Below are 7,571 nucleotides of genomic sequence, written 5' to 3' on the forward strand. Positions count from 1 at the left end.
TACAATGTCAGATTAGGGGAAAGTTAGGGGAGTGCATGTTAATGTGTCTGGAGGTGGCGTGTTCAAAAAGTGTTTGGGTTTGTCTGCCGTGTGTGGGCTGCGTTCCATTTCAAATTGCCGCCTGTACAATGTATGCACCAGTCTGTGATATGCCGATGTGCAGGCCCGCCCCTCCATACACGCCGATCACACAGACTGCGTCTGCCTCTCGCCCTCATCTTGTGGAGGGAGCCTCATCTGATGCGCAAATGCGGCGCAATTGAGCGCGCCACAGTTTCTGCTGCGAGGCTCCACTAGCTGTAATCGGCTTGGTGTGTCCAGGGTTTACACACCACCCCCCCGTCGACGCTCGCGAGGGCCTCATCACATCACAGCCCTGCCGATGTGATATAATGTGTAGGACCTTTTTCCTCATGGGTGTCATTCACAACAGACCAATCATGACAGTTTTAGAGAATGAGTTTGTATTGATACACTTAAAACATATTTGTATTTGTCTTGGCTTCAGCTCACTGATAACATAAGAACACAAATAGGCACAACACTTACATAGATGTTTTTTTTATATGTATTTTATTACTCCAAAATAGAAAAAAAAAAGTCAGCCATATTTAACTGGAAAAGTTTTCCTTTGGCTCCCAGGAATTTTTCCACTTCGCCCCACTGTAAAACAGAAACAGTCAATCAATCAATCAATCAATCAATGTTTATTTATATAGCCCAATATCACAAATGTTACATTTGTCTCAATGGACTTCACAGTTTGTACAGAATATCAGTATGACAATACTGACACAGCAAAAAGTATTACTTTTTGGAATATGTAGTTCTACAGTATGTTGACAATGCTATTTCAAATGAGAAGATATACTAAGTCACTCAAAAATATCATGATGAAAGTGCAGTATAATGTATATATTTATATATAACACGTACATCATATATAATACAAGGTACATTTTTTATTTCAAAGTCAATGTTTCATTTGACCAATTCTTTGAATTTGCTGTCTTATCAATGCCCAAACATACAGCACTAAACTTAGACAACTGCCTGCAAGACTGCACACAGAAATAATACTACTTATTACTACTAACTATACTTATAGTATAATTGTTAAGAACAAATGTAACAAGTCAGTAATTACAAAAGAGATCAAATACCATCCAGCCTCACATATCAATCATTTAACCTTTAGTGATATTGATCAATGATAAACTCTATTGTATATTTTAATTTCTATTTCAATGTAGGCTACTTCCCTGCTTATGTGTTACAATCAGACAACATTTCTAGGGCGCGATGTCTGAATGACGAAGGGCAGAGAACTTGGATGTCTTACTTTATGGCGCAAACGTCTGATAGAGCCATTGATGACATGGCTCCCCACCCCCATGTGATCAACTAAATTCAATTTACTGCTGAGGAACCCAAAATGTTTAAGTTAGTGATCTCAGGGTTGATGAAGTTGGTTGGTAAGACTACTTTGTGGCCCCTGTTCTGCCAGACCCATCAGCTACACTGAAGGAAACTTCAGATTAGATACATACCATCCAGAGCAAGACTGCCACTGCACCAACACCTCGGTATGGCCCTGAGTAAAGAAACACAGATTTTAGGTAAACTTCATTTTTTTCAAATGTCATACATGTAAATACAAAAAGTCCAGTGAAATCAAATGATAATTTGAAATAATAGTAGGTACGATTAACTCAAACATATGAAGGACTGTAACATAGTCAATAGCATTTTCCCCGTCAGTTTAATATTTTGGAATACTATTATTATTTAAAAAAATATTTGTACTGCCAAGAATAGGAATTCACCTACAAAGGATTACAAGAAAAAATGTAATATACAAATAAATGGCTGGACATGATGCATTAATGCGACATGAAGCATTACACAAGTACCTCAACCTTAAATTAATAATAAATTATTGTTACTGTAATTTCAATATTTACATTAGCAGTCATGCTTAAGACTGAAACACTCCTTTTAAACAAAGTATACGAAAATCCAATAAGATAAGACTTGGTTCCACGGAAACATTATTGTCATTGTTTATTTATTTAAAAATATTTTCTAAACAAACCTCCCTGATTCGTTCCCTCAGTAGTTTTTTGTAGGGGAAAGTGTCTGACCCTTGATGAATGGGACATTCTGCAAGGAATTAAAAGATGGTAATAAGTTGAAGTTCAGCAATAACCTCCTAAACATTGCCTAACATCACATTGTGCTCAATTAAACTGTTCAAAATGGCACTGAGACTTTTGATACTGCAAAGTCTTAAACAAAACAAAAGGTGGTGTATTCTAATTGTACCGATGATTGTTTTCTCTCTCTTTAACTAATTCAATGTGCAAAATCAAACACAGTTTCAGTCGATGTAAATAAGATAATTACTAATTAACCCGCACATACCATTAATTGCCACTTTATTCCTCGTTGGTCTTCTTTTCTGTGAGGAAGACACTGAGGAGAGAGCAGGAGTCAGCCCGGAGGAGAGAGCAGGAGTCAGGCCGGAGGAGAGAGCAGGAGTCAGCCCGGAGGAGAGAGCAGGAGTCAGGCCGGAGGAGAGAGCAGGAGTCAGCCCGGAGGAGAGAGCAGGAGTCAGGCCGGAGGAGAGAGCAGGAGTCAGCCCGGAGGAGAGAGCAGGAGTCAGCCCGGAGGAGAGAGCAGGAGTCAGGCCGGAGGAGAGAGCAGGAGTCAGGCCGGAGGAGAGAGCAGGAGTCAGCCCGGAGGAGAGAGCAGGAGTCAGGCCGGAGGAGAGAGCAGGAGTCAGGCCGGAGGAGAGAGCAGGAGTCAGCCCGGAGGAGAGAGCAGGAGTCAGCCCGGAGGAGAGAGCAGGAGTCAGGCCGGAGGAGAGAGCAGGAGTCAGCCCGGAGGAGAGAGCAGGAGTCAGGCCGGAGGAGAGAGCAGGAGTCAGGCCGGAGGAGAGAGCAGGAGTCAGGCCGGAGGAGAGAGCAGGAGTCAGGCCGGAGGAGAGAGCAGGAGTCAGCCCGGAGGAGAGAGCAGGAGTCAGCCCGGAGGAGAGAGCAGGAGTCAGCCCGGAGGAGAGAGCAGGAGTCAGCCCGGAGGAGAGAGCAGGAGTCAGCCCGGAGGAGAGAGCAGGAGTCAGGCCGGAGGAGAGAGCAGGAGTCAGGCCGGAGGAGAGAGCAGGAGTCAGCCCGGAGGAGAGAGCAGGAGTCAGGCCGGAGGAGAGAGCAGGAGTCAGGCCGGAGGAGAGAGCAGGAGTCAGGCCGGAGGAGAGAGCAGGAGTCAGCCCGGAGGAGAGAGCAGGAGTCAGGCCGGAGGAGAGAGCAGGAGTCAGCCCGGAGGAGAGAGCAGGAGTCAGGCCGGAGGAGAGAGCAGGAGTCAGCCCGGAGGAGAGAGCAGGAGTCAGCACGGAGGAGAGAGCAGGAGTCAGCACGGAGGAGAGCGCAGGAGTCAGCCCGGAGGAGAGAGCAGGAGTCAGCCCGGAGGAGAGAGCAGGAGTCAGCCCGGAGGAGAGAGCAGGAGTCAGCCCGGAGGAGAGAGCAGGAGTCAGGCCGGAGGACACAGGAGTGAGGAAGAGAGTGAACTCAGTGTCAGTCTCGGTGGTAAGAGGTACAGACAAGTCTGATCCTGGGTCTGCGGCCATTTCTGCCTGTGTGGTACAAGGGCCCTCAGGTTCAACTGCCAAAGTCCCTATTGAGAAAAAAAAAAAGTAGACGCATGGTGAGTAAATGACCAAGTATAATCCGCCATATACATTTATAATCTGAGTAATTACAGCTAAAAATGAAACAGCGGAACATCAGTGATTCTGTGTTACAATGGCGTTTGTTAGCAACCAGGAAATGACACCAGTAAGGACAAACAGATGAGAATGCTGCGTGGGGTCTGGGTGCCGTGTTGGCGGGACGTTGGGGGGCTCGCTGCTCCGCCCTTTGAGGCTCGAGGAGCAGACAGTGTGAGCTGGATTACTGGTGTTGTTTCCTGGTTGCTGTGTGGGGTCTGCGAGACAGCGAGGAACTCAGCCTGAGCGCACACACACACACACACACTCACATCCAGGCTGTGAGTGTGAGTGCGTGTGTGCGTGAGGAGATCCACGGAGCCTCGGCTGAGAAAAGATAAGGCTGAGTGAGTGTGTGTGAGCCGGTACGTCACTATGCCCGTTACGTCACTATACTCAGGAAGATTTTTTTTTGAAAAAGAGCAGCATATACAGGTATTTTCTGTGTTAGAGTTTTACTCGCTACAGGGTGTACTTTGAGGGTTTGTGACTCTGCAGACCGTTTACATGCAGGAAAAGCTTCATAACACAGAAGGGGACGGGTAATAACCAGAAAAGCATGACATGGGCCCTTTAACTGACAAAACAAGACATAACGACATATTTTTACTACTTGGTAAACAGTGATTCACATTTTTTTACATTTAAAACCAGATAACTGGGCAACTAATTTACAAAAAATGTTAACAGATAAATTGCTGAAATATAGCATGCAGATTTGTATACTTTACCATTAATAAGGCTTTCGTAAATCCTCTTTATGGTAACAAGTGCATTGTTACCATCTTCTGTCTCGATTTGCCATGGACAGATGAAATCGGCAAAAACCATTTGTGCCTCTCTTGGCAAGAAGGAGGATGGGACGCCGATCTAACATTTTCCATTTGTGGAGCTGGAACACAATGGACACAAAAAAACAAGAAATATTATGTACACAACAGTTCTAAACATTTTCACACACCTAAAGCCATTATAACTCCATTTATTTTGCCTAAGTGAAAAATGCACTGATGTGATACGTGTGCACATTGAGGAAGGCACCCCACAATTAACCAGGTGTGATTTTAGACCCCTTTTAGGGGAGCCCCTAAAAAAGAACTGTAAAAAAAAAAGAAGTTTATTGAGCTCGGGTTCACTTTGAGTTTTTTTTACATGGGCATAGTTATTTTTATATGGGTTAGGGATGCCAGCGATTATTCTATTTTTCGAATATTCGTTACAGTCTCCATAATCGAAAATTATTTTTAAAATTCGATTTTATTTATATATATTTTTATTATTATTTATGTATTTCTTTTTTTTCCTGGCTTAGTTTCAATTCGGCGGCGAATAATCAATTAATATTCGCCAGGGCTGTCCGATTTTGATCATGGTCAGTTTCTGGCATGCCTAATATTTGTCCATTTAATTCTCATATTCAGATATCTGAATAAGCTACATTTAGCTTTGAAACATGTCAGCAAGCTATAACCTATATCATTTCAGGTTCAAAGTTCCGCATTAACAGCACTTCAGATGTAAAGCTGGTGTTACAGGGGAATTTTTAAAGGACTGTTCGAACACGGCTCAAAGTCAGAGACTCTGGTAAGCTTAATGAAAGTGCTTTTAAGGGCCTCTTTATTAATACTAACTCTTTCCAGGTCTTGATTGTCTTTCAAGCACTATATTAATATGGGCTGGTTTTGATTCACTGACATTCTTGGTTTTACCATTTATTCAAAAATGTATATGATATTTCATTTATTTTACTTTTGGAAACCATAGTCACATAATTATGTGTTTTCTATACTATGAAGTTCCAAAATAAAATATAAAACACCAAAATGCAGGTTTTTTTGTAAGATATAATTAGAAAAACATGTACATTGAAGCTCTGATTCTAGGAATTACCACTGGCCTGAACTATGTTACTTCTGGTTAAGAAATAATGTTTTACTAAAACTGGGTGCTTGCAAGTACAAACACTATCTAACATCAGTTCGAAAAAATGTGTTATGCCTTTACAGCTTTAAATACAACGGTGACAACAATTTTGCTTAACACATTACATGAAGTGCAGTAATCGTGCACTAGTCTGTACTTCTCACATAAACTTACTTAAGAAATTAGGATTATTTTTAAAAAGTAAATGAGGGCGACTGTTGGAAAGTATAAATCAATTCAGTAATTTAACAATTTGTATAAAAAGATTAAGATCAGGGATTATTTACACACTTTTTTTATGATAACTGACATCTGCAAGAGAAAAAAGCTTACCAGTAAATGTGTCGAGTCATACACTTTGTTGACACTGTGGTTTTTCTGTTGCGTGGCCTTCCACTCCTGTGCAACCTTTTCTTTTTGCTTGGAGAGTTTCTCTTTGTAGGGTTGGATGGCACCACATTGTTTGCATTTTTTACTTGCTACTCCTATGCTTTGCCTGCATGTCTGGCACACTTTTTGAGTAGGCGTCTGTAACAGAAACACAGATAATGTCAGGGAATACCAAAAATAAGAATACTATACTACAAATGTTTACAGGATTCATGTATTTTATTATATCGTGAAAAATCTTGTTAAAACAATGAACTCATGTTTTTTTATCTTTTAGATAGGATGAACAAAAATCACAAGAGTAAGGAAAACAATGTTATACAGAGTCAGTCACATGTTTAAATTGACTGTTATGGACAACCCTAATCTGTAAATATCTGGTTGATCCAAAAGTTGATGCTCCATCATCACAGAAAATAATACTAAAATCATCATTACCAGGGGTGTATTGCTAATTCTATAAGTTCTGCACGTGTGCACGCGCAGTTGTGGCTTGTTTTGAAGCTTATGTAACTACTGTCAATTAACAATTACATAATTAACTCTTAGCCTATCCGTTATCATAGCTAGCTAGCACCAGATGCTAACAACCATCCCCGTTTTAGGTGCCGGAGCGGTGTTCCGGCAGTATTACACCCCTGGTCACTCTTCACTTAATAGATCAATAGTATTTAATATAGTTATAAAGAATGTGACGTTTGATAACATTTGGATCAACCGCATGAACCGATGGATCACATAACTTCCATGCTCACGTTAACGTTAGCTGATTCTACTTTTGGCTAATTTAGCTTTGCTATCATTATTCCTAGGTAAACATAGTAATCTTAGTCACTGTACTAGACGACAAAATAAAACAACATAATACATATCCCAAAATGAATATACTTTTGATATCTGACTACTCACGTTTATTAGCTTGTCTGGGAAATAAATGGATGTTGTCTGATGCAGTGACGAGTCCAAAACCCCGGTAAGTTAGCATTTGACCAATTCCGGTTCCCTCGCGTCAGAACCAATGAGATTTCTCCATAGGATTTGGGAAAATAGCTCGAAATAAGGTCTGTGGTCGACACAAATTTAAGAGACGGATCACGTTTTGTTCTACGACAGACAGCCGTGATTTTTGAAGAGTGTACGTGTCTGAAAAACGATGGTTGTTAACAGAAGTTGTCGAGGACGTTGTACGTCATTACGCCGCCTCCCGTTGATTTAAAACGCGCCCGTGGGTCGTAAAGGTATACAGGCTGACGCACCCGTTGATTGAAAACGCTGCTCTGGGTCGTATTAATGGGTCGGAAAACGAGGAAAACAATCGACCTATTTGGTCGTATTAGTTGGAGGACTTGTTGGCTTTAATCACACTTTTGTCCATTTGCCTATCAGTTTGTTAACCAAATGGACAGAGGCTTGGTTGTCCCCCTAAAAGTGACTTTTAATGGTGGCCCTTGTGTTTAAATGATGGGTCTTATCATTCACAAGGGTCCCCGACACAATG

At 41.8% G+C, this 7,571-nt stretch overlaps 2 long non-coding RNA genes across 2 annotated transcripts; both read right to left on the reverse strand.

Moving 5' to 3' along the window:
• Positions 1-542: 542 nt before the first annotated feature.
• Positions 543-2,652, reverse strand: LOC307027478. The gene is made up of 4 exons (XR_013804661.1): positions 2,425-2,652; positions 2,096-2,163; positions 1,551-1,594; positions 543-663 (listed from the first exon to the last, which is right to left on the reverse strand). It is a non-coding gene; the product is annotated as an uncharacterized lncRNA (long non-coding RNA).
• A 706-nt stretch (positions 2,653-3,358) lies between these two features.
• LOC307027479 lies at positions 3,359-7,070 on the reverse strand. The gene is made up of 4 exons (XR_013804662.1): positions 6,983-7,070; positions 6,017-6,211; positions 4,492-4,652; positions 3,359-4,087 (listed from the first exon to the last, which is right to left on the reverse strand). It is a non-coding gene; the product is annotated as an uncharacterized lncRNA (long non-coding RNA).
• Between the last annotated feature and the right edge of the window lie 501 nt (positions 7,071-7,571).

This window comes from Notothenia rossii (genome assembly GCF_949606895.1).
Source record: "Notothenia rossii genome assembly, contig: scaffold_174, whole genome shotgun sequence".
NCBI classification, from domain to species: Eukaryota; Metazoa; Chordata; class Actinopteri; order Perciformes; family Nototheniidae; genus Notothenia; species Notothenia rossii.